The sequence below is a fragment of the Cibotium barometz genome, chromosome 32, assembly GCF_041138505.1.
Source record: "Cibotium barometz isolate CiBa-2024 chromosome 32, ASM4113850v1, whole genome shotgun sequence".
Lineage (NCBI taxonomy): Eukaryota > Viridiplantae > Streptophyta > Polypodiopsida > Cyatheales > Cibotiaceae > Cibotium > Cibotium barometz.
In genome coordinates this window covers 40,809,170-40,836,662 of record NC_141077.1, presented here as the reverse complement: position 1 = coordinate 40,836,662, position 27,493 = coordinate 40,809,170, and positions in this window count along the sequence as shown.

Sequence of the window (27,493 nt, the reverse complement as noted above, 5' to 3'; positions counted from 1 at the left end):
ATGCATGGAAAGATGCATAAAGAAATTTATTTTTATTTCAAAAGAGTTATTCTCATTGAAATTGAATTTATGCATATAAAGATGCATAAAAGATTTAATTTTATTTGGAAAGTGTTCTCCTTAAAATTCAACTTATGTATAAATAGATGCATAAACGGATTTTTATAAAAGTGTTATTTCCCACTGAAGTTGTTCTTATGCATAAATAGATGCATAAAGAATTTTTTTTAATTTCAAAAGAGTTTTTTTAATCATTTTTTATTTTATGCATGGAAAGATGCATAAAGAAATTTATTTGTATTTCAAAAGAGTTATTCTCATCAATTTTGATTTTATGCATGGAAAGATGCATAAAGAAATTTATTTTTATTTCAAAAGAGTTATTATCATTGAAATTGAATTTATGCATAGAAAGATGCATAAAAGATTAATTCTTATTTGGAAAGTGTTATTCTCCTTAAAATTAAATTTATGCATAAACGAATTTTTATAAAAGTGTTATTTTTCACTAAAGTTATTTTTATTTCAAGAGAGTTATTTTCAATAGTTTTGATTTTATGCATGGAAAGATGCATAAAGATTTTTTTTTCAAAAGAGTTGTTCTCATCAATTTTGATTTTATGCATGAAAAGAATCATAAAGAATTTTTTTTTAATTTCAAAAGAGTTGGTCTCATGAATTTTCATTTTATGCATGGAAAGATGCATAAAGAAATTTATTTTTATTTCAAAAGAGTTATTCTCATTGAAATTGAATTTATACATAGAAAGATGCATAAAAGATTAATTCTTATTTGGAAAGTGTTATTCTCCTTAAAATTAAATTTATGCATAAATAGATGCATAAACGGATTTTTATAAAAGTGTTATTTTTCACTAAAGTTATTTTTATTTCAAGAGAGTTATTTTCGATAATTTTGATTTTATGCATGGAACGATGCATAAAGTTTTTTTTCGAAAGAGTTGTTCTCATCAATTTTGATTTTATGCATGGAAAGATTCATAAAGATTTTTTTTTAATTTCAAAAGAGTTGTTCTCATGAATTTTCATTTTATGCATGGAAAGATGCATCAAGAAATTTATTTTTATTTCAAAAGAGTTATTCTCATTGAAATTGAATTTATGCATAGAAAGATGCATAAAAGATTAATTCTTATTTGAAAAGTGTTATTCTTCTTAAAATTAAATTTATGCATAAATAGATGCATAAACGGATTTTTATAAAAGTGTTATTTTTCACTGAAGTTATTTTTATTTCAAGAGAGTTATTTTCGATAATTTTGATTTTATGCATGGAAAGATGCATAAAGATTTTTTTTTCAAAAGAGTTGTTCTCATCAATTTTAATTTTATGCATGGAAAGATTCAGAAAGATTTTTTTTAATTTCAAAAGAGTTGTTCTCATGAATTTTCATTTTATGCATGAAAAGATGCATAAAAAAATTTATTTTTATTTCAAAAGAGTTATTCTCATAAATTTCGATTTTATGCATGGAATTTATGCATAGAAAGATGCAAAAAAGATTTATTTTTATTTGAAAAGTGGATGCAAAAAAGATTTATTTTATTTTGAAAAGTGTTATTCTCCTTAAAATTAATTTTATGCATAGAAAGATGCATAAAGAAATTTATTTTTATTTCAAAAGAGTTATTCTCAATAATTTTGATTTTATGCATAGAAAGATGCATAAAGAAATTTTTTTTTATTTCAAGAGAGTTATTTTCGGTAATTTTTATTTTATGCATGGAAAGATGTATAAAGATTTTTTTTCAAAAGAGTTGTTCTCATCAATTTTGATTTTATGCATGGAAAGATTCATAAAGAAAGTCTTTTTTAATTTCAAAAGAGTTGTTCTCATGAAGTTTGATTTTATGCATGGAAAGATGCATAAAATAATTTATTTTTATTTCGAAAGAGTTATTCTCATAAATTTTGATTTTATGCATGGAGAGATGCATAAAGAAATTTATTTTTATTTCAAAAGAGTTATACTCATTGAAATTGAATTTATGCATAAAAGATTTATTTTTATTTGAAAAGTGTCATTCTCTTTAAAATAAAATTTATGCATAAATAGATGCATAAACGAATTTTTATAAAAGTGTTGTTTCCCACTGAGTTGTTCTTATGCATAAATAGATGCATAAAGAAATTTATTCTTATTTCAAAAGAGTTATTCTCATCAATTTCGATTTTATGCATGGAAAGATCCATAAAGATATTTATTTTTATTTCAAAAGAGTTATTCTCATTAATTTTGATTTTATATCATAGAAAGATGCATAAAGATTTTTTATTTAAAAAGAGTAATTCTCATTAAAATTGAATTTATGTAAAGAAAGATACATAAAAGATTTATTTTTATTTTGAAAGTGTTATTCTCATTAAAATTGATTTTATGTATAAATAGATGCATAAATGGATTTTTATAAAAGTGTTATTTCCCAGCACTGAAGTTGTTCTTTTTTATTTCAAAAGAGTTATTCTCATTAATTTTGATTTTATGCATATAAAGATGCATAAAGAATTTTTTTTAATTTCAACAGATTTATTCTCATCAATTTTGATTTTATTGATAGAAAGATGCATAAAGAATTGTTTTTTATTTCAAAAGAGTTATTCTCATCAATTTTGATTTTATGCACAGAAAGATGAACAAAGAAATTTATTTCTATTTCAAAAGAGTTATTCTCATCAATTTTGATTTTATGCATAAAGAATTTTTTAAATTTCAAAAGAGTTATTCTCATCAATTTTGATTTTATGCATGGAAAGATGCATAAAGAATTTTACATTTATTTCAAGAGTTATTCTTATCAATTTTGATTTTATGCATGGAAAGATGCATAAAGAAATTTACTTTTATTTCAAAAGAGTTATTCTTATCAATTTTGATTTTATGCGTGGAAAGATGCATAAAGAATTGTTTCCTATTTCGAAAGAGTTATTCTCATCAATTTTGATTTTATGCATGGAAAGATGCATAGAGAAATTTATTTTTATTTTAAAAGAGTTATTCTGATCAATTTTGATTTAATGCATGGAAAGATGCATATAGATTTTTTTTTAATTTCAAAAGGTTTATTCTCATTAAAATTGAACTTATGAATAGAAAAATACATAAAAGATTTATTTTTTTAAAAAATATTATTCTCCTTAAAATTAAATTTATGCATAAATAAATGTATAATCGGATTTTTATAAAAGTGTTATTTTCCACCGAAGTTATTTTTATGCATAAATAAATTATCTTTTATTCCAAAAGAGTTATTCTCATCACTTTTGATTTTATGCATAGAAAAATACATAAAGAATTTTTTTTATTTCAAAAGATTTATTCTCATCAATTTTTATTTTTTACATAGAAAAATGCATAAAAGAAATTTATTTTTATTTCAAAAGAGTTATTCTCATCAATTTTGATTTTATGCATAGAAATATGTATAAAGAAATTTATTTATTTTTCCAAAGGAGTTATTCTCATCAATTTTGATTTTATGCATGGAAAGATACATAAAAAAATTTATGTTTATTTCAAAAGAGTTATTCACATCAATTTTGATTTTATGCATGGAAAGATGCATAAAGAAATTTAATTTTATTTCAAAAGAGTTGTTCTCATTAAAGATGAATTTGTGCATAGAAAGATGCATAAAAGATTTATTTTTATTTCGATACATAGAAAGATGCATAAAGAAACTTATTTTTATTTCAAAAGAGTTATTCTCATCAATTTTGATTTTATGCATAGAAAGATGCATAAAGAAATTTATTTATATTTCAAAAGATTTATTCTCATCAATTTTGATTTTATGCATTAAAAGATGCATAAAGAAATTTATTTTTATTTCAAAAGAGTTATTCTCAAACAATTTTAATTTTATGCATAGAAAGATGCATAAAGAAATTTATTTCTATTTCAAAAGAGTTATTTTCAGCAATTTTGATTTTATGCATGGAAAGATGCATAAAGATTTTCTTTTTTAAAGAGTGGTTCTCGTCTATTTTGATTTTATGCATGAAAAGATGCATAAAGAAATTTATTTTTATTTCAAAAGAGTTGTTCTCATTAATTTTCATTTTATGCATGGAAAGATGCATAAAGAAACTTATTTTATTTCAAAAGAGTTATTCTCATCAATTTTTATTTATGCATGAAAAGATGCATAAAGAAACTTATTTTTATTTCAAAAGAGTTATTCTCATCAATGTTTATTTATGCATGAAAAGATGCATAAAGAATTTTATTTTTATTTCAAAAGAATTATTCTCATTGAAATTGAATTTCTGCATAAAAAGATGTATAAAAGATTTATTTTTATTTAGAAAGTGTTATTCTCCTTAAAATTTATTTTATGCATAAATAGATGCATAAATGAATTTTTATAAAAGTGTTATTTCTCACTAAAGTTATTCTTATGCATAAATAGATGCATAAAGAAATTTATTTTTATTTCAAAAGAGTTATTCTCATCAATTTTGATTTTATGCATGAAAAGATCCATAAAGAAATTTTTTTTTATTTCAAAAGAGTTATTCTCAGTAATTTTGATTTTATGACATGGAAAGATGTATAAAGAATTTTTTTTAATTTCAAAAGAGTAATTCTCATTAAAATTAAATTTATGCATAGAAAGATGCATAAAAGATTTATTTTTATTTTGAAAGTGTTATTCTTCTTAAAATTGATTTTATGCATAAATAGATGAATAAACAGATTTTTATAAAAGTGTTATTTCCCACTACTGAAGTTCTTATGTATAAAGAAAATTATTCTTATTTCAAAAGAGTTATTCTTATTAATTTTAATTTTATGCATAGAAAGATGCATAAAGAAATTTATTTTGATTTCAAAAGATTTATTCTCATCAATTTTGCTTTTATTCATAGAAAGATGAATAAAGAAATTTAATTTTATTTCAAAAGAGTTATTCTCATCAATTTTGATTTTATGCATAAAAAGATGCATAAAGAAATTTATTTCTATTTCAAAAGAGTTATTCTCATCAATTTTGATTTTATGCATAAAGAATTTTTTTAATTTCAAAAGAGTTATTCTCATCAATTTTGATTTTATGCATAGAAAGATGCATAAAGAAATTTATTTTTATTTCAAAAGATTTATTCTCATCAATTTTGATTTTATACATAGAAAGATGCATAAAGAAATGTATTTTTATTTCAAAAGATTTATTCTCAAACAATTTTGATTTTATGCATAGAAAGATGCATAAAGAAATTTATTTTTATTTCAAAAGAGTTATATTCAGTAATTTTAATTTTATGCATGGAAAGATGCATAAAGTTTTTTTTTCCAAAAGAGTTGTTCTCATCAATTTTGATTTTATGAATGTAAGGATGCATAAAGAATTTTTTTTTAATTTCAAAAGAGTTATTCTCATCAAATTTTATTTTATGCATGGAAAGATACATAAAGAAATTTATTTTTATTTCAAAAGAGTTATTCTCATCAATTTTGATTTTATGCATGAAAAGATGCATAAAGAAATTTATTTTTATTTCAAAAGAGTTGTTCTCATCAATTTTCATTTTATGCATGGAAAGATACATAAAGAAATTTTTTTTTTCAAATGAGTTATTCTCATCAATTTTGATTTTATGCATGGAAAGATGCATAAAGAAATTTATTTTTATTTCAAAAGAGTTATACTCATTGAAATTGAATTTATGCATAGAAATATGCATAAAAGATTTATTTTTATTTGGAAAGTGTTATTCTCCTTAAAATAAAATTTATGCATAAACAAATTTTTATACAAGTGTTATTTCCCACTGGGTTGTTGTCATGCATAAATAGATTCATAAAGAAATTTATTTTTATTTCAAAAGAGTTATTCTCATCAATTTTGATTTTATGCATGGAAAGATCCATAAAGAAATTTATTTTTATTTCAAAAGAGTTATTCTCATTAATTTTGATTTTATATCATGGAAAGATGCATAAAGATTTTTTTATTTAAAAAGAGTAATTCTCATTAAAATTAAATTTATGCAAAGAAAGATACATAAAAGATTTATTTTTATTTTGAAAGTGTTATTCTCCTTAAAATCGATTTTATGCATAAATAGATGCATAAACGGATTTTTATAAAAGTGTTATTTCCCACCACTAAAGTTGTTCTTATGCATAAAGAAATTTATTTTTATTTCAAAAGAGTTATTCTCATTAATTTTGATTTTATGCATAGAAAGATGCATAAAGAAATTTTTTTATTTCAACAGATTTATTCTCATCAATTTTGATTTTATTAATAGAAAGATGCATAAAGAAATTTATTTTATTTCAAAAGAGTTATTCTCATCAATTTTGATTTTATGCATAGAAAGATGAACAAAGAAATTTAGTTCTATTTCAAAAGAGTTATTCTCATCAATTTTGATTTTATGCATAAAGAATTTTTTTAATTTCAAAAGAGTTATTCTCATCAATTTTGATTTTATGCATGGAAAGATGCATAAAGAATTTTATATTTATTTCAAGAGTTATTCTTATCAATTTTGATTTTATGCATGGAAAGATGCATAAAGAAATTTACTTTTATTTCAAAAGAGTTATTCTCATTAATTTTGATTTTATATCATGGAAAGATGCATAAAGATTTTTTTATTTAAAAAGAGTAATTCTCATTAAAATTAAATTTATGCAAAGAAAGATACATAAAAGATTTATTTTTATTTTGAAAGTGTTATTCTCCTTAAAATCGATTTTATGCATAAATAGATGCATAAACGGATTTTTATAAAAGTGTTATTTCCCACCACTAAAGTTGTTCTTATGCATAAAGAAATTTATTTTTATTTCAAAAGAGTTATTCTCATTAATTTTGATTTTATGCATAGAAAGATGCATAAAGAAATTTTTTTATTTCAACAGATTTATTCTCATCAATTTTGATTTTATTAATAGAAAGATGCATAAAGAAATTTATTTTATTTCAAAAGAGTTATTCTCATCAATTTTGATTTTATGCATAGAAAGATGAACAAAGAAATTTAGTTCTATTTCAAAAGAGTTATTCTCATCAATTTTGATTTTATGCATAAAGAATTTTTTTAATTTCAAAAGAGTTATTCTCATCAATTTTGATTTTATGCATGGAAAGATGCATAAAGAATTTTATATTTATTTCAAGAGTTATTCTTATCAATTTTGATTTTATGCATGGAAAGATGCATAAAGAAATTTACTTTTATTTCAAAAGAGTTATTCTTATCAAATTTGATTTTATGCATAGAAAGATGCATAAAGAAATGTTTTTTATTTCAAAAGAGTTATTCTCATCAATTTTGATTTTATGCATGGAAAGATGCATAAAGAAATTTATTTTTGTTTTAAAAGAGTTATTCTCATCAATTTTGATTTTATGCATGGAAAGATGCATATAGAAATTTATTTTTATTTCAAAAGGTTTATTCTCATTAAAATTGAACTTATGCATAGAAAGATGCATAAAAGATTTATTTTTTTTGAAAAGTGTTATTCTCCTTAAAATAAAATTTCTTAAAATAAAATTTATGCATAAATAAATGCATAAACGGATTTTTATAAAAGTGTTATTTCCCATCGAAGTTGTTCTTATGCATAAAGTTTTTTTTTAAATTTCAAAAGAGTTATTCTCATTAATTTTGATTTTATGCATAGAAAAATACATAAAGAAATTTATTTTATTTCAAAAGATTTATTCTCATCATTTTAAATTTTATGCATAGAAAGATGTATAAAGATATTTATTTTTATTTTAAAAGATTTATTCTCATCAATTTTGATTTTATGCATAGAAATATGCATAAAGAAATTTCTTTTTATTTCAAAGGAGTTATTCTTATCAATTTTGATTTTATACATGAAAAGATGCATAAATAAATTTATGTTTATTTCAAAAGAGTTATTCACATCAATTTTGATTTTATGCATGGAAAGATGCATAAAGAAATTTAATTTTATTTCAAAAGAGTTATTTTCCACCATTAAAGTTGTTCTTATGCATAGAAAGATGCATAAAGTGTTATTTTCCACCACTAAAGTTGTTCTTATGTATAAATAGATGCATAAAGAAATTTATTTTTATTTCAAAAGAGTTATTCTCATTAAATATGATTTTATGCATAGAAAGATGCATAAAGAAATTTATTTTATTTCAAAAGATTTATTCTCATCAATTTTGATTTTATGCATAGAAAGATGCATAAAGAAATGTATTTTGATTTCAAAAGCGTTATTCTCATCAATTTTGATTTTATGCATAGAAAGATGCATAAAGAAATTTATTTCTATTTCAAAAGAGTTTTTCTCATTAATTTTGATTTTATGCATAAAGAATTTTTTTAATTTCAAAAGAGTTATTCTCATCAATTTTGATTTTATGCATGGAAAGATGCATAAAGAATTTTATATTTATTTCAAGAGTTATTCTTATCAATTTTGATTTTATGCATGAAAAGATGCATAAAGAAATTTATTTTTATCTCAAAAGAGTTATTCTTATCAAATTTGATTTTATGCGTAAAAAGATGCATAAAGAACTTTTTCTTATTTCAAAAGAGTTATTCTCATCAATTTTGATTTTATGCATGGAAAGATGCATAAAGAAATTTATTTTTGTTTTAAAAGAGTTATTCTTATCAATTTTGATTTTATGCATGGGAAGATGCATATAGAAATTTATTTTTATTTCAAAAGGTTTATTCTCATTAAAATTGAACTTATGCATAGAAAGATGCATAAAAGATTTATTTTTTTTGAAAAATATTATTCTCCTTAAAATTAAATTTATGCATAAATAAATGCATAAACAGATCTTTATAAAAGTGTTATTTCCCACCGAAGTTGTTCTTATGCATAAAGTTTTTTTTAAATTTCAAAAGAGTTATTCTTATCAATTTTGATTTTATGCATGGAAAGATCCATAAAGAAATTTATTTTTATTTCAAAAGAGTTATTCTCATTGAAATTGAATTTATGCATAGAAAGATGCATAAAAGATTTTTTTTTATTTGGAAAGTGTTATTCTTCTTAAAATTAAGTTTATGCATAAATAGATGCATAAACGGATTTTTATAGAAGTGTTATTTTCCACTGAAGTTATTGTTATGCAAAAATAGATGCATAAAGAATTTTTTTTAATTTCAAAAGAGTTATTCTCATCAATTTTTATTTTATGCATGAAAAGATGCATAAAGAAATTTATTTCTATTTCAAAAGATTTTATTCTCATCAATTTGGATTTTATGCATAGAAAGATGCATAAAGAAATTTATTTATATTTCAAAAGAGTTGTTCTCATCAATTTTGATTTTATGCATAAAGAATTTTTTTAATTTCAAAAGAGTTATTCTCATCAATTTTGATTTTATACATAGAAAGATGCATAAAGAAATTTATTTTTATTTCAAAAGATTTATTCTCATCAATTTATATTTTATGCATAGAAAGATGCATAAAAAATTTTATTTCTTTTTCAAAAGAGTTATTCTCATTTCTTTTGATTTTATGCGTAAAGAATTTTTTTAATTTCAAAAGAGTTATTCTCATCAATTTTGATTTTATGCAGAGAAAGATGCATAAAGAAATTTATTTTTATTTCAAAAGATTTATTCTCATCAATTTTGATTTTATGCATAGAAAGATGCATAAAGAAATTTATTTTCATTTCAGAAGAGTTATTTTAAGCAATTTTGATTTTATGCATGGAAAGATACATAAAGATTTTTTTTTTCAAAAGAGTTGTTCTCATCAATTTTGATTTTATGCATGGAAAGATTCATAAAGAAATTCTTTTTTATTTTCAAAAGAGTTATTTTCATGAATTTTTCTTTTATGCATGGAAAGATGCATAAAGAAATTTATTTTTATTTCAAAAGAGTTATTCTCATCAATTTTGATTTTATATATAGAAAGATGCATAAAGATATTTATTTTTATTTCAAAAGAGTTATTCTCATCAATTTCAATTTTATGCATGGAAGGATGCATAAAGAAATGTAATTTTATTTCAAAAGATGAGAAAGACTTATATTTTTTAATTTGAAAAGAGTTTTTGTCATCAATTTCGATTTTATGCATAGAAAGATGCACAAAGAAATTTATTTTTATTTCAAAAGATTTATTCTCATCAATTTTTATTTTATGCATAGAAAGATGCACAAAGAAATTTATTTTCATTTCAAAAGATTTATTCTCATCAATTTTGATTTTATGCATAGAAAGATGCATAAAGAAATTTATTTTTAATTTCAAGAGAGTTATTTTCAGTAATTTTGATTTTATGCATGGAAAGATAAAGATTTTTTTTCAAAAGAGTTGTTCTCATCAATTTTGATTTTATGCATGGAAAGATTCATAAAAAAATTCTTTTTTAATTTCAAAAGAGTTATTCTCATTGAAATTGAATTTATGCATAGAAAGATGCATAAAAGATTTTTTTTATTTGGAAAGTATTATTCTTCTTAAAATTAAGTTTATGCATAAATAGATGCATAAACGGATTTTTCTAAAAGTGTTATTTCCCACTGAAGTTATTGTTATGCAAAAATAGATGCATAGAGAATTTTTTTTAATTTCAAAAGAGTTATTCTCATCAATTTTTATTTTATGCATGAAAAGATGTATAAAGAAATTTATTTTTATTTCAAAAGATTTTATTCTCATCAATTTTGATTTTATGCATAGAAAGATGCATAAAGAAATTTATTTATATTTCAAAAGAGTTGTTCTCATCAATTTTGATTTTATGCATAAAGAATTTTTTTAATTTCAAAAGAGTTATTCTCATTAATTTTGATTTTATATCATGGAAAGATGCATAAAGATTTTTTTATTTAAAAAGAGTAATTCTCATTAAAATTAAATTTATGCAAAGAAAGATACATAAAAGATTTATTTTTATTTTGAAAGTGTTATTCTCCTTAAAATCGATTTTATGCATAAATAGATGCATAAACGGATTTTTATAAAAGTGTTATTTCCCACCACTAAAGTTGTTCTTATGCATAAAGAAATTTATTTTTATTTCAAAAGAGTTATTCTCATTAATTTTGATTTTATGCATAGAAAGATGCATAAAGAAATTTTTTTATTTCAACAGATTTATTCTCATCAATTTTGATTTTATTAATAGAAAGATGCATAAAGAAATTTATTTTATTTCAAAAGAGTTATTCTCATCAATTTTGATTTTATGCATAGAAAGATGAACAAAGAAATTTAGTTCTATTTCAAAAGAGTTATTCTCATCAATTTTGATTTTATGCATAAAGAATTTTTTTAATTTCAAAAGAGTTATTCTCATCAATTTTGATTTTATGCATGGAAAGATGCATAAAGAATTTTATATTTATTTCAAGAGTTATTCTTATCAATTTTGATTTTATGCATGGAAAGATGCATAAAGAAATTTACTTTTATTTCAAAAGAGTTATTCTCATTAATTTTGATTTTATATCATGGAAAGATGCATAAAGATTTTTTTATTTAAAAAGAGTAATTCTCATTAAAATTAAATTTATGCAAAGAAAGATACATAAAAGATTTATTTTTATTTTGAAAGTGTTATTCTCCTTAAAATCGATTTTATGCATAAATAGATGCATAAACGGATTTTTATAAAAGTGTTATTTCCCACCACTAAAGTTGTTCTTATGCATAAAGAAATTTATTTTTATTTCAAAAGAGTTATTCTCATTAATTTTGATTTTATGCATAGAAAGATGCATAAAGAAATTTTTTTATTTCAACAGATTTATTCTCATCAATTTTGATTTTATTAATAGAAAGATGCATAAAGAAATTTATTTTATTTCAAAAGAGTTATTCTCATCAATTTTGATTTTATGCATAGAAAGATGAACAAAGAAATTTAGTTCTATTTCAAAAGAGTTATTCTCATCAATTTTGATTTTATGCATAAAGAATTTTTTTAATTTCAAAAGAGTTATTCTCATCAATTTTGATTTTATGCATGGAAAGATGCATAAAGAATTTTATATTTATTTCAAGAGTTATTCTTATCAATTTTGATTTTATGCATGGAAAGATGCATAAAGAAATTTACTTTTATTTCAAAAGAGTTATTCTTATCAAATTTGATTTTATGCATAGAAAGATGCATAAAGAAATGTTTTTTATTTCAAAAGAGTTATTCTCATCAATTTTGATTTTATGCATGGAAAGATGCATAAAGAAATTTATTTTTGTTTTAAAAGAGTTATTCTCATCAATTTTGATTTTATGCATGGAAAGATGCATATAGAAATTTATTTTTATTTCAAAAGGTTTATTCTCATTAAAATTGAACTTATGCATAGAAAGATGCATAAAAGATTTATTTTTTTTGAAAAGTGTTATTCTCCTTAAAATAAAATTTCTTAAAATAAAATTTATGCATAAATAAATGCATAAACGGATTTTTATAAAAGTGTTATTTCCCATCGAAGTTGTTCTTATGCATAAAGTTTTTTTTTAAATTTCAAAAGAGTTATTCTCATTAATTTTGATTTTATGCATAGAAAAATACATAAAGAAATTTATTTTATTTCAAAAGATTTATTCTCATCATTTTAAATTTTATGCATAGAAAGATGTATAAAGATATTTATTTTTATTTTAAAAGATTTATTCTCATCAATTTTGATTTTATGCATAGAAATATGCATAAAGAAATTTCTTTTTATTTCAAAGGAGTTATTCTTATCAATTTTGATTTTATACATGAAAAGATGCATAAATAAATTTATGTTTATTTCAAAAGAGTTATTCACATCAATTTTGATTTTATGCATGGAAAGATGCATAAAGAAATTTAATTTTATTTCAAAAGAGTTATTTTCCACCATTAAAGTTGTTCTTATGCATAGAAAGATGCATAAAGTGTTATTTTCCACCACTAAAGTTGTTCTTATGTATAAATAGATGCATAAAGAAATTTATTTTTATTTCAAAAGAGTTATTCTCATTAAATATGATTTTATGCATAGAAAGATGCATAAAGAAATTTATTTTATTTCAAAAGATTTATTCTCATCAATTTTGATTTTATGCATAGAAAGATGCATAAAGAAATGTATTTTGATTTCAAAAGCGTTATTCTCATCAATTTTGATTTTATGCATAGAAAGATGCATAAAGAAATTTATTTCTATTTCAAAAGAGTTTTTCTCATTAATTTTGATTTTATGCATAAAGAATTTTTTTAATTTCAAAAGAGTTATTCTCATCAATTTTGATTTTATGCATGGAAAGATGCATAAAGAATTTTATATTTATTTCAAGAGTTATTCTTATCAATTTTGATTTTATGCATGAAAAGATGCATAAAGAAATTTATTTTTATCTCAAAAGAGTTATTCTTATCAAATTTGATTTTATGCGTAAAAAGATGCATAAAGAACTTTTTCTTATTTCAAAAGAGTTATTCTCATCAATTTTGATTTTATGCATGGAAAGATGCATAAAGAAATTTATTTTTGTTTTAAAAGAGTTATTCTTATCAATTTTGATTTTATGCATGGGAAGATGCATATAGAAATTTATTTTTATTTCAAAAGGTTTATTCTCATTAAAATTGAACTTATGCATAGAAAGATGCATAAAAGATTTATTTTTTTTGAAAAATATTATTCTCCTTAAAATTAAATTTATGCATAAATAAATGCATAAACAGATCTTTATAAAAGTGTTATTTCCCACCGAAGTTGTTCTTATGCATAAAGTTTTTTTTAAATTTCAAAAGAGTTATTCTTATCAATTTTGATTTTATGCATGGAAAGATCCATAAAGAAATTTATTTTTATTTCAAAAGAGTTATTCTCATTGAAATTGAATTTATGCATAGAAAGATGCATAAAAGATTTTTTTTTATTTGGAAAGTGTTATTCTTCTTAAAATTAAGTTTATGCATAAATAGATGCATAAACGGATTTTTATAGAAGTGTTATTTTCCACTGAAGTTATTGTTATGCAAAAATAGATGCATAAAGAATTTTTTTTAATTTCAAAAGAGTTATTCTCATCAATTTTTATTTTATGCATGAAAAGATGCATAAAGAAATTTATTTCTATTTCAAAAGATTTTATTCTCATCAATTTGGATTTTATGCATAGAAAGATGCATAAAGAAATTTATTTATATTTCAAAAGAGTTGTTCTCATCAATTTTGATTTTATGCATAAAGAATTTTTTTAATTTCAAAAGAGTTATTCTCATCAATTTTGATTTTATACATAGAAAGATGCATAAAGAAATTTATTTTTATTTCAAAAGATTTATTCTCATCAATTTATATTTTATGCATAGAAAGATGCATAAAAAATTTTATTTCTTTTTCAAAAGAGTTATTCTCATTTCTTTTGATTTTATGCGTAAAGAATTTTTTTAATTTCAAAAGAGTTATTCTCATCAATTTTGATTTTATGCAGAGAAAGATGCATAAAGAAATTTATTTTTATTTCAAAAGATTTATTCTCATCAATTTTGATTTTATGCATAGAAAGATGCATAAAGAAATTTATTTTCATTTCAGAAGAGTTATTTTAAGCAATTTTGATTTTATGCATGGAAAGATACATAAAGATTTTTTTTTTCAAAAGAGTTGTTCTCATCAATTTTGATTTTATGCATGGAAAGATTCATAAAGAAATTCTTTTTTATTTTCAAAAGAGTTATTTTCATGAATTTTTCTTTTATGCATGGAAAGATGCATAAAGAAATTTATTTTTATTTCAAAAGAGTTATTCTCATCAATTTTGATTTTATATATAGAAAGATGCATAAAGATATTTATTTTTATTTCAAAAGAGTTATTCTCATCAATTTCAATTTTATGCATGGAAGGATGCATAAAGAAATGTAATTTTATTTCAAAAGATGAGAAAGACTTATATTTTTTAATTTGAAAAGAGTTTTTGTCATCAATTTCGATTTTATGCATAGAAAGATGCACAAAGAAATTTATTTTTATTTCAAAAGATTTATTCTCATCAATTTTTATTTTATGCATAGAAAGATGCACAAAGAAATTTATTTTCATTTCAAAAGATTTATTCTCATCAATTTTGATTTTATGCATAGAAAGATGCATAAAGAAATTTATTTTTAATTTCAAGAGAGTTATTTTCAGTAATTTTGATTTTATGCATGGAAAGATAAAGATTTTTTTTCAAAAGAGTTGTTCTCATCAATTTTGATTTTATGCATGGAAAGATTCATAAAAAAATTCTTTTTTAATTTCAAAAGAGTTATTCTCATTGAAATTGAATTTATGCATAGAAAGATGCATAAAAGATTTTTTTTATTTGGAAAGTATTATTCTTCTTAAAATTAAGTTTATGCATAAATAGATGCATAAACGGATTTTTCTAAAAGTGTTATTTCCCACTGAAGTTATTGTTATGCAAAAATAGATGCATAGAGAATTTTTTTTAATTTCAAAAGAGTTATTCTCATCAATTTTTATTTTATGCATGAAAAGATGTATAAAGAAATTTATTTTTATTTCAAAAGATTTTATTCTCATCAATTTTGATTTTATGCATAGAAAGATGCATAAAGAAATTTATTTATATTTCAAAAGAGTTGTTCTCATCAATTTTGATTTTATGCATAAAGAATTTTTTTAATTTCAAAAGAGTTATTCTCATCAATTTTGATTTTATACATAGAAAGATGCATAAAGAAATTTATTTTTATTTCAAAAGATTTATTCTCATCAATTTTGATTTTATGCATAGAAAGATGCATAAAAATTTTTATTTCTTTTTCAAAAGAGTTATTCTCATTTCTTTTGATTTTATGCGTAAAGAATTTTTTTAATTTCAAAAGAGTTATTCTCATCAATTTTGATTTTATGCAGAGAAAGATGCATAAAGAAATTTATTTTTATTTCAAAAGATTTATTCTCATCAATTTCGATTTTATGCATAGAAAGATGCATAAAGAAATTTATTTTTATTTCAGAAGAGTTATTTTCAACAATTTTAGTTTTATGCATGGAAAGATACATAAAGATTTTTTTTTCAAAAGAGTTGTTCTCATCAATTTTGATTTTATGCATGGAAAGATTCATAAAGAAATTCTTTTTTAATTTCAAAAGATTTATTCTCATCAATTTTGATTTTATGCATAGAAAGATGCATAAAAAATTTTATTTCTATTTCAAAAGAGTTATTCTCATCAATTTTGATTTTATGCATGGAAAGATGCATAAAGAAATTTATTTTTATTTCAAAAGAGTTATTCTCATTGAAATTGAATTTATGCATAGAAAGATGCATAAAAGATTTTTTTATTTGAAAAGTGTTATTCTTAAAATTAAGTTTATGCATAAACGGATTTTTATAAAAGTGTTATTTCCCACTGAAGTTATTGTTATGCAAAAATAGATGCATAAAGAATTTTTTTTAATTTCAAAAGAGTTTTTCTCATCAATTTTTATTTTATGCATGAAAAGATGCATAAAGAAATTTATTTTTATTTCAAAAGATTTTATTCTCATCAATTTTGATTTTATGCATAGAAAGATGCATAAAGAAATTTATTTCTATTTCAAAAGAGTTATTCTCATCAATTTTGATTTTATGCATAAAGAATTTTTTTAATTTCAAAAGAGTTATTCTCATCAATTTTGATTTTATGCATAGAAAGATGCATAAAAAATTTTATTTCTATTTCAAAAGAGTTATTCTCATCAATTTTGATTTTATGCATGGAAAGATGCATAAAGAAATTTATTTTTATTTCAAAAGAGTTATTCTCATTGAAATTGAATTTATGCATAGAAAGATGCATAAAAGATTTTTTTATTTGAAAAGTGTTATTCTTAAAATTAAGTTTATGCATAAACGGATTTTTATAAAAGTGTTATTTCCCACTGAAGTTATTGTTATGCAAAAATAGATGCATAAAGAATTTTTTTTAATTTCAAAAGAGTTTTTCTCATCAATTTTTATTTTATGCATGAAAAGATGCATAAAGAAATTTATTTTTATTTCAAAAGATTTTATTCTCATCAATTTTGATTTTATGCATAGAAAGATGCATAAAGAAATTTATTTCTATTTCAAAAGAGTTATTCTCATCAATTTTGATTTTATGCATAAAGAATTTTTTCAATTTCAAAAGAGTTATTCTCATCAATTTTGATTTTAGAAAGATGCATAAAGAAATTTATTTTTATTTCAAAAGATTTATTCTCATCAATTTTGATTTTATGCATAGAAAGATGCATAAATTTTTTTTTTTCTATTTCAAAAGAGTTATTCTCATTTCTTTTGATTTTATGCGTAAAGAATTTTTTTAATTTCAAAAGAGTTATTCTCATCAATTTTGATTTTATGCAGAGAAAGATGCATAAAGAAATTTATTTTTATTTCAAAAGACTTATTCTCATCAATTTCAATTTTTTGCATAGAAAGATGCATAAAGAAATTTATTTTTATTTTAGAAGAGTTATTCTCAACATTTTTGATTTTATGCATTGAAAGATGCATAAAGACATTTATTTTTATTTCAAGAGAGTTATTCTCATTAATTTTGATTTTATGCATGGAAAGATGCATAAAGATTTTTTTTTTCAAAAGAGTTGTTCTCATCAATTTTGATTTTATGCATTAAAAGATTCATAAAGAAATTTATTTTTATTTCAAAAGAGTTATTCTCATTGAAATTGAATTTATGCATAGAAAGATGCATAAAAGATTTATTTTTATTTAGAAAGTGTTATTCTCCTGAAAAGTAAATTTATGCATAAATAGGTGCATAAACGAATTTTATAAAAGTGTTATTTCCCACTGAGTTGTTCTTATGCATAAATAGATGCATAAAGAAATTTATTCTTATTTCAAAAGAGTTATTTTCATCAATTTTGATTTTATGCATGGAAAGATCCATAAAGAAATTTATTTTTATTTCAAAAGAGTTATTCTCATTAATTTTGATTTTATATCATGGAAAGATGCATAAAGATTGTTTTATTTAAAAAGAGTAATTCTCATTAAAATTGAATTTATGCAAAGAAAGATGCATAAAAGATTTATTTTTATTTTGAAAGTGTTATTCTCCTTAAAATTGATTTTATGCATAAATAGATGCATAAACGGATTTTTATAAAAGTGTTATTTCCCAGCACTAAAGTTGTTCTTATGCATAAAGAAATTTATTTTTATTTCAAAAGAGTTATTTTCATTAATTTTGATTTTATGCATAGAAAGATGCATAAAGAAATTTATTTTTATTTCAACAGATTTATTCTCATCAATTTTGATTTTATTGATAGAAAGATGCATAAAGAAATTTATTTTTATTTCAAAAGAGTTATTCTCATCAATTTTGATTTTATGCATAGAAAGATGAACAAAGAAATTTAATTCTATTTCAAAAGGGTTATTCTCATCGATTTTGATTTTATGCATAGAAAGATTCATAAAGAAATTCTTTTTTAATTTCAAAAGAGTTATTCTCATGAATTTTCATTTTATGCATGGAAAGATGCATAAAGAAATTTATTTTTATTTCAAAAGAGTTATTCTCATCAATTTTGATTTTATGCATGGAAAGATGCATAAAGAAATTTATTTTTATTTCAAAAGAGTTATTCTCATTGAAATTGAATTTATGCATAGAAAGATGCATAAAAGATTTTTTTTTATTTGAAAAGTGTTATTCTTCTTAAAATTAAGTTTATGCATAAATAGATGCATAAACGGATTTTTATAGAAGTGTTATTTCCCACTGAAGTTATTGTTATGCAAAAATAGATGCATAGAGAATTTTTTTTAATTTCAAAAGAGTTATTCTCATCAATTTTTATTTTATGCATGAAAAGATGCATAAAGAAATTTATTTCTATTTCAAAAGATTTTATTCTCATCAATTTTGATTTTATGCATAGAAAGATGCATAAAGAAATTTATTTATATTTCAAAAGAGTTGTTCTCATCAATTGTGATTTTATGCATAAAGAATTTTTTTAATTTCAAAAGAGTTATTCTCATCAATTTTGATTTTATACATAGAAAGATGCATAAAGAAATTTATTTTTATTTCAAAAGATTTATTCTCATCAATTTTGATTTTATGCATAGAAAGATGCATAAAAATTTTTATTTCTTTTTCAAAAGAGTTATTCTCATTTCTTTTGATTTTATGCGTAAAGAATTTTTTTAATTTCAAAAGAGTTATTCTCATCAATTTTGATTTTATGCAGAGAAAGATGCATAAAGAAATTTATTTTTATTTCAAAAGACTTATTCTCATCAATTTCAATTTTTTGCATAGAAAGATGCATAAAGAAATTTATTTTTATTTTAGAAGAGTTATTCTCAATATTTTTGATTTTATGCATTGAAAGATGCATAAAGACATTTATTTTTATTTCAAGAGAGTTATTCTCATTAATTTTGATTTTATGCATGGAAAGATGCATAAAGATTTTTTTTTTCAAAAGAGTTGTTCTCATCAATTTTGATTTTATGCAGTAAAAGATTCATAAAGAAATTTATTTTTATTTCAAAAGAGTTATTCTCATTGAAATTGAATTTATGCATAGAAAGATGCATAAAAGATTTATTTTTATTTAGAAAGTGTTATTCTCCTGAAAAGTAAATTTATGCATAAATAGGTGCATAAACGAATTTTATAAAAGTGTTATTTCCCACTGAGTTGTTCTTATGCATAAATAGATGCATAAAGAAATTTATTCTTATTTCAAAAGAGTTATTTTCATCAATTTTGATTTTATGCATGGAAAGATCCATAAAGAAATTTATTTTTATTTCAAAAGAGTTATTCTCATTAATTTTGATTTTATATCATGGAAAGATGCATAAAGATTGTTTTATTTAAAAAGAGTAATTCTCATTAAAATTGAATTTATGCAAAGAAAGATGCTTAAAAGATTTATTTTTATTTTGAAAGTGTTATTCTCCTTAAAATTGATTTTATGCATAAATAGATGCATAAACGGATTTTTATAAACGTGTTATTTCCCAGCACTGAAGTTGTTCTTATGCATAAAGAAATTTATTTTTATTTCAAAAGAGTTATTCCCATTAATTTTGATTTTATGCATAGAAAGATGCATAAAGAAATTTATTTTTATTTCAACAGATTTATTCTCATCAATTTTGATTTTATTGATAGAAAGATGCATAAAGAAATTTATTTTTATTTCAAAAGAGTTATTCTCATCAATTTTGATTTTATGCATAGAAAGATGAACAAAGAAATTTAATTCTATTTCAAAAGAGTTATTCTCATCGATTTTGATTTTATGCATAGAAAGATTCATAAAGAAATTCTTTTTTAATTTCAAAAGAGTTATTCTCATGAATTTTCATTTTATGCATGGAAAGATGCATAAAGAAATTTATTTTTATTTCAAAAGAGTTATTCTCATCAATTTTGATTTTATGCATGGAAAGATGCATAAAGAAATTTATTTTTATTTCAAAAGAGTTATTCTCATTGAAATTGAATTTATGCATAGAAAGATGCATAAAAGAATTTTTTTTTTGGAAAGTGTTATTCTTCTTAAAATTAATTTTATGCATAAATAGATGCATAAACGGATTTTTATAGAAGTGTTATTTCCCACTGAAGTTATTGTTATGCAAAAATAGATGCATAGAGAATTTTTTTTAATTTCAAAAGAGTTATTCTCATCAATTTTTATTTTATGCATGAAAAGATGCATAAAGAAATTTATTTCTATTTCAAAAGATTTTATTCTCATCAATTTTGATTTTATGCATAGAAAGATGCATAAAGAAATTTATTTATATTTCAAAAGAGTTGTTCTCATCAATTGTGATTTTATGCATAAAGAATTTCTTTAATTTCAAAAGAGTTATTCTCATCAATTTTGATTTTATACATAGAAAGATGCATAAAGAAATTTATTTTTATTTCAAAAGATTTATTCTCATCAATTTTGATTTTATGCATAGAAAGATGCATAAATTTTTTTTTTCTATTTCAAAAGAGTTATTCTCATTTCTTTTGATTTTATGCGTAAAGAATTTTTTTAATTTCAAAAGAGTTATTCTCATCAATTTTGATTTTATGCAGAGAAAGATGCATAAAGAAATTTATTTTTATTTCAAAAGACTTATTCTCATCAATTTCAATTTTTTGCATAGAAAGATGCATAAAGAAATTTATTTTTATTTTAGAAGAGTTATTCTCAACATTTTTGATTTTATGCATTGAAAGATGCATAAAGACATTTATTTTTATTTCAAGAGAGTTATTCTCATTAATTTTGATTTTATGCATGGAAAGATGCATAAAGATTTTTTTTTTCAAAAGAGTTGTTCTCATCAATTTTGATTTTATGCATTAAAAGATTCATAAAGAAATTTATTTTTATTTCAAAAGAGTTATTCTCATTGAAATTGAATTTATGCATAGAAAGATGCATAAAAGATTTATTTTTATTTAGAAAGTGTTATTCTCCTGAAAAGTAAATTTATGCATAAATAGGTGCATAAACGAATTTTATAAAAGTGTTATTTTCCACTGAGTTGTTCTTATGCATAAATAGATGCATAAAGAAATTTATTCTTATTTCAAAAGAGTTATTTTCATCAATTTTGATTTTATGCATGGAAAGATGAACAAAGAAATTTAATTCTATTTCAAAAGGGTTATTCTCATCGATTTTGATTTTATGCATAGAAAGATTCATAAAGAAATTCTTTTTTAATTTCAAAAGAGTTATTCTCATGAATTTTCATTTTATGCATGGAAAGATGCATAAAGAAATTTATTTTTATTTCAAAAGAGTTATTCTCATCAATTTTGATTTTATGCATAGAAAGATGAACAAAGAAATTTAATTCTATTTCAAAAGGGTTATTCTCATCGATTTTGATTTTATGCATAGAAAGATTCATAAAGAAATTCTTTTTTAATTTCAAAAGAGTTATTCTCATGAATTTTCATTTTATGCATGGAAAGATGCATAAAGAAATTTATTTTTATTTCAAAAGAGTTATTCTCATCAATTTTGATTTTATGCATGGAAAGATGCATAAAGAAATTTATTTTTATTTCAAAAGAGTTATTCTCATTGAAATTGAATTTATGCATAGAAAGATGCATAAAAGATTTTTTTTTATTTGAAAAGTGTTATTCTTCTTAAAATTAAGTTTATGCATAAATAGATGCATAAACGGATTTTTATAGAAGTGTTATTTCCCACTGAAGTTATTGTTATGCAAAAATAGATGCATAAAGAAATTTATTTTTATTTCAAAAGATTTATTCTCATCAATTTTGATTTTATGCATAGAAAGATGCATAAAAATTTTTATTTCTTTTTCAAAAGAGTTATTCTCATTTCTTTTGATTTTATGCGTAAAGAATTTTTTTAATTTCAAAAGAGTTATTCTCATCAATTTTGATTTTATGCAGAGAAAGATGCATAAAGAAATTTATTTTTATTTCAAAAGATTTATTCTCATCAATTTCGATTTTATGCATAGAAAGATGCATAAAGAAATTTATTTTTATTTCAGAAGAGTTATTTTCAACAATTTTAGTTTTATGCATGGAAAGATACATAAAGATTTTTTTTTCAAAAGAGTTGTTCTCATCAATTTTGATTTTATGCATGGAAAGATTCATAAAGAAATTCTTTTTTAATTTCAAAAGAGTTATTCTCATGAATTTTCATTTTATGCATAAAAAAATGCATAAAGAAATTTATTTTTATTTCAAAAGAGTTATTCTCATCAATTTTGATTTTATGCATGGAAAGATGCATAAAGAAATTTATTTTTATTTCAAAAGAGTTATTCTCATTGAAATTGAATTTATGCATAGAAAGATGCATAAAAGATTTTTTTATTTGAAAAGTGTTATTCTTAAAATTAAGTTTATGCATAAACGGATTTTTATAAAAGTGTTATTTCCCACTGAAGTTATTGTTATGCAAAAATAGATGCATAAAGAATTTTTTTTAATTTCAAAAGAGTTTTTCTCATCAATTTTTATTTTATGCATGAAAAGATGCATAAAGAAATTTATTTTTATTTCAAAAGATTTTATTCTCATCAATTTTGATTTTATGCATAGAAAGATGCATAAAGAAATTTATTTCTATTTCAAAAGAGTTATTCTCATCAATTTTGATTTTATGCATAAAGAATTTTTTTAATTTCAAAAGAGTTATTCTCATCAATTTTGATTTTAGAAAGATGCATAAAGAAATTTATTTTTATTTCAAAAGATTTATTCTCATCAATTTTGATTTTATGCATAGAAAGATGCATAAAAAATTTTATTTCTATTTCAAAAGAGTTATTCTCATTTCTTTTGATTTTATGCGTAAAGAATTTTTTTAATTTCAAAAGAGTTATTCTCATCAATTTTGATTTTATGCAGAGAAAGATGCATAAAGAAATTTATTTTTATTTCAAAAGACTTATTCTCATCAATTTTAATTTTTTGCATAGAAAGATGCATAAAGAAATTTATTTTTATTTTAGAAGAGTTATTCTCAATATTTTTGATTTTATGCATTGAAAGATGCATAAAGAAATTTATTTTTATTTCAAGAGAGTTATTCTCATTAATTTTGATTTTATGCATGGAAAGATACATAAAGATTTTTTTTTTCAAAAGAGTTGTTCTCATCAATTTTGATTTTATGCATTAAAAGATTCATAAAGAAATTTATTTTTATTTCAAAAGAGTTATTCTCATTGAAATTGAATTTATGCATAGAAAGATGCATAAAAGATTTATTTTTATTTAGAAAGTGTTATTCTCCTGAAAAGTAAATTTATGCATAAATAGGTGCATAAACGAATTTTATAAAAGTGTTATTTTCCACTGAGTTGTTCTTATGCATAAATAGATGCATAAAGAAATTTATTCTTATTTCAAAAGAGTTATTTTCATCAATTTTGATTTTATGCATGGAAAGATCCATAAAGAAATTTATTTTTATTTCAAAAGAGTTATTCTCATTAATTTTGATTTTATATCATGGAAAGATGCATAAAGATTGTTTTATTTAAAAAGAGTAATTCTCATTAAAATTGAATTTATGCAAAGAAAGATGCATAAAAGATTTATTTTTATTTTGAAAGTGTTATTCTCCTTAAAATTGATTTTATGCATAAATAGATGCATAAACGGATTTTTATAAAAGTGTTATTTCCCAGCACTGAAGTTGTTCTTATGCATAAAGAAATTTATTTTTATTTCAAAAGAGTTATTCCCATTAATTTTGATTTTATGCATAGAAAGATGCATAAAGAAATTTATTTTTATTTCAACAGATTTATTCTCATCAATTTTGATTTTATTGATAGAAAGATGCATAAAGAAATTTATTTTTATTTCAAAAGAGTTATTCTCATCAATTTTGATTTTATGCATAGAAAGATGAATAAAGAAATTTAATTCTATTTCAAAAGAGTTATCCTCATCGATTTTGATTTTATGCATAAATTTTTTTAATTTCAATATAGTTATTCTTATCAATTTCAAAAGAGTTATTCTCATCAATTTTGATTTTATGCATGGAAAGATGCATAAAGAATTTTATATTTATTTCAAGAGTTATTCGTATCAATTTTGATTTTATGCATGGAAAGATGCATAAAGAAACTTACTTTTATTTCAAAAGAGTTATTCTTATCAATTTTTATTTTATGCGTAGAAAGATGCATAAAGAATTTTTCCCTATTTCAAAAGAGTTATTCTCATCAATTTTGATTTTATGCATGGAAAGATGCATAAAAAAATTTATTTTTATTTTAAAAGAGTTATTCTCATCAATTTTTATTTTATGCATGGAAAGATGCATATAGAAATTTATTTTATGCATGGAAAGATGCATATAGAAAATTTTTTTTATTTCAAAAGTTTTATTCTCATTAAAATTGAACTTATGCATAGAAAAATGCGTAAAAGATTTATTTTTTTTTGAAAAATATTATTCTCCTTAAAATTAAATTTATGCATAAATAAATACATAAACGGGTTTTTATAAAAGTGTTATTTCCCACCGAAGTTGTTTTTATGCATAAAGAAATTTTCTTTTATTTCAAAAGAATTATTCTCAGCACTTTTGATTTATGCATAGAAAAATACATAAAGAATTTTTTTTATTTCAAAAGATTTATTCTCATCAATTTTAATTTTTTACATAGAAAGATGCATAAAAGAAATTTATTTTTATTTCAAAAGAGTTATTCTCATCAATTTTGATTTTGTGCATAGAAATATGTATAAAGAAATTTATTTATTTTTCCAAAGGAGTTATTCTCATCAATTTTGATTTCATGCATGAAAAGATACATAAAAAAATTTATGTTCATTTCAAAAGAGTTATTCACATCAATTTTGATTTTATGCATGGAAAGATGCATAAAGAAATTTAATTTTATTTCAATAGAGTTGTTCTCATTAAAGATGAATTTATGCATAGAAAGATGCATAAAAGTTTTAATTTTTTTTCGAAAGTGTTATTCTCCTTAAAAATAAATTTATGCATAAATAGATGTGAAAGTAGATTTTTATAAAAGTGTTATTCTCCACTGAAGTTGTTCTTATCCATAAATTGATGCATAAAGAAATTTATTTTTATTTAAAAAGAGTTATTCTCATCAATTTGGATTTTTTGCATGGAAAGATCCATAAAGAAATTTATTTTTATTTCAAGAGAGTTATTCTCAGCAATTTAGATTTTATGGCATGGAAAGATGCATAAAGATTTTTTTTATTTTAAAAGAGTAATTCTCATTGAAATTGAATTTATGCATAGAAAGTGTTATTCTCCTTAAAATTGATTTTATGCATAAATAGATGCATAAACGGATTTTTATAAAAGTGTTATTTCCCACCACTGAAGTTATTCTTATGCATTTATCAATAAAAAAATTTAATTCTATTTCAAAAGAGTTATTCTCATCCATTTTGATTTTATGCATAAAGAATTTTTTTAATTTCAAAAGAGTTATTCTCATCAATTTTGATTTTATGCATGGAAAGATGCATAAAGAAATTTATTTATATTTCAAAAGAGTTGTTCTCATCAATTGTGATTTTATGCATAAAGAATTTCTTTAATTTCAAAAGAGTTATTCTCATCAATTTTGATTTTATACATAGAAAGATGCATAAAGAAATTTATTTTTATTTCAAAAGATTTATTCTCATCAATTTTGATTTTATGCATAGAAAGATGCATAAAAATTTTTATTTCTTTTTCAAAAGAGTTATTCTCATTTCTTTTGATTTTATGCGTAAAGAATTTTTTTAATTTCAAAAGAGTTATTCTCATCAATTTTGATTTTATGCAGAGAAAGATGCATAAAGAAATTTATTTTTATTTCAAAAGATTTATTCTCATCAATTTCGATTTTATGCATAGAAAGATGCATAAAGAAATTTATTTTTATTTCAGAAGAGTTATTTTCAACAATTTTAGTTTTATGCATGGAAAGATACATAAAGATTTTTTTTTCAAAAGAGTTGTTCTCATCAATTTTGATTTTATGCATGGAAAGATTCATAAAGAAATTCTTTTTTAATTTCAAAAGAGTTATTCTCATGAATTTTCATTTTATGCATAAAAAAATGCATAAAGAAATTTATTTTTATTTCAAAAGAGTTATTCTCATCAATTTTGATTTTATGCATGGAAAGATGCATAAAGAAATTTATTTTTATTTCAAAAGAGTTATTCTCATTGAAATTGAATTTATGCATAGAAAGATGCATAAAAGATTTTTTTATTTGAAAAGTGTTATTCTTAAAATTAAGTTTATGCATAAACGGATTTTTATAAAAGTGTTATTTCCCACTGAAGTTATTGTTATGCAAAAATAGATGCATAAAGAATTTTTTTTAATTTCAAAAGAGTTTTTCTCATCAATTTTTATTTTATGCATGAAAAGATGCATAAAGAAATTTATTTTTATTTCAAAAGATTTTATTCTCATCAATTTTGATTTTATGCATAGAAAGATGCATAAAGAAATTTATTTCTATTTCAAAAGAGTTATTCTCATCAATTTTGATTTTATGCATAAAGAATTTTTTTAATTTCAAAAGAGTTATTCTCATCAATTTTGATTTTAGAAAGATGCATAAAGAAATTTATTTTTATTTCAAAAGATTTATTCTCATCAATTTTGATTTTATGCATAGAAAGATGCATAAAAAATTTTATTTCTATTTCAAAAGAGTTATTCTCATTTCTTTTGATTTTATGCGTAAAGAATTTTTTTAATTTCAAAAGAGTTATTCTCATCAATTTTGATTTTATGCAGAGAAAGATGCATAAAGAAATTTATTTTTATTTCAAAAGACTTATTCTCATCAATTTTAATTTTTTGCATAGAAAGATGCATAAAGAAATTTATTTTTATTTTAGAAGAGTTATTCTCAATATTTTTGATTTTATGCATTGAAAGATGCATAAAGAAATTTATTTTTATTTCAAGAGAGTTATTCTCATTAA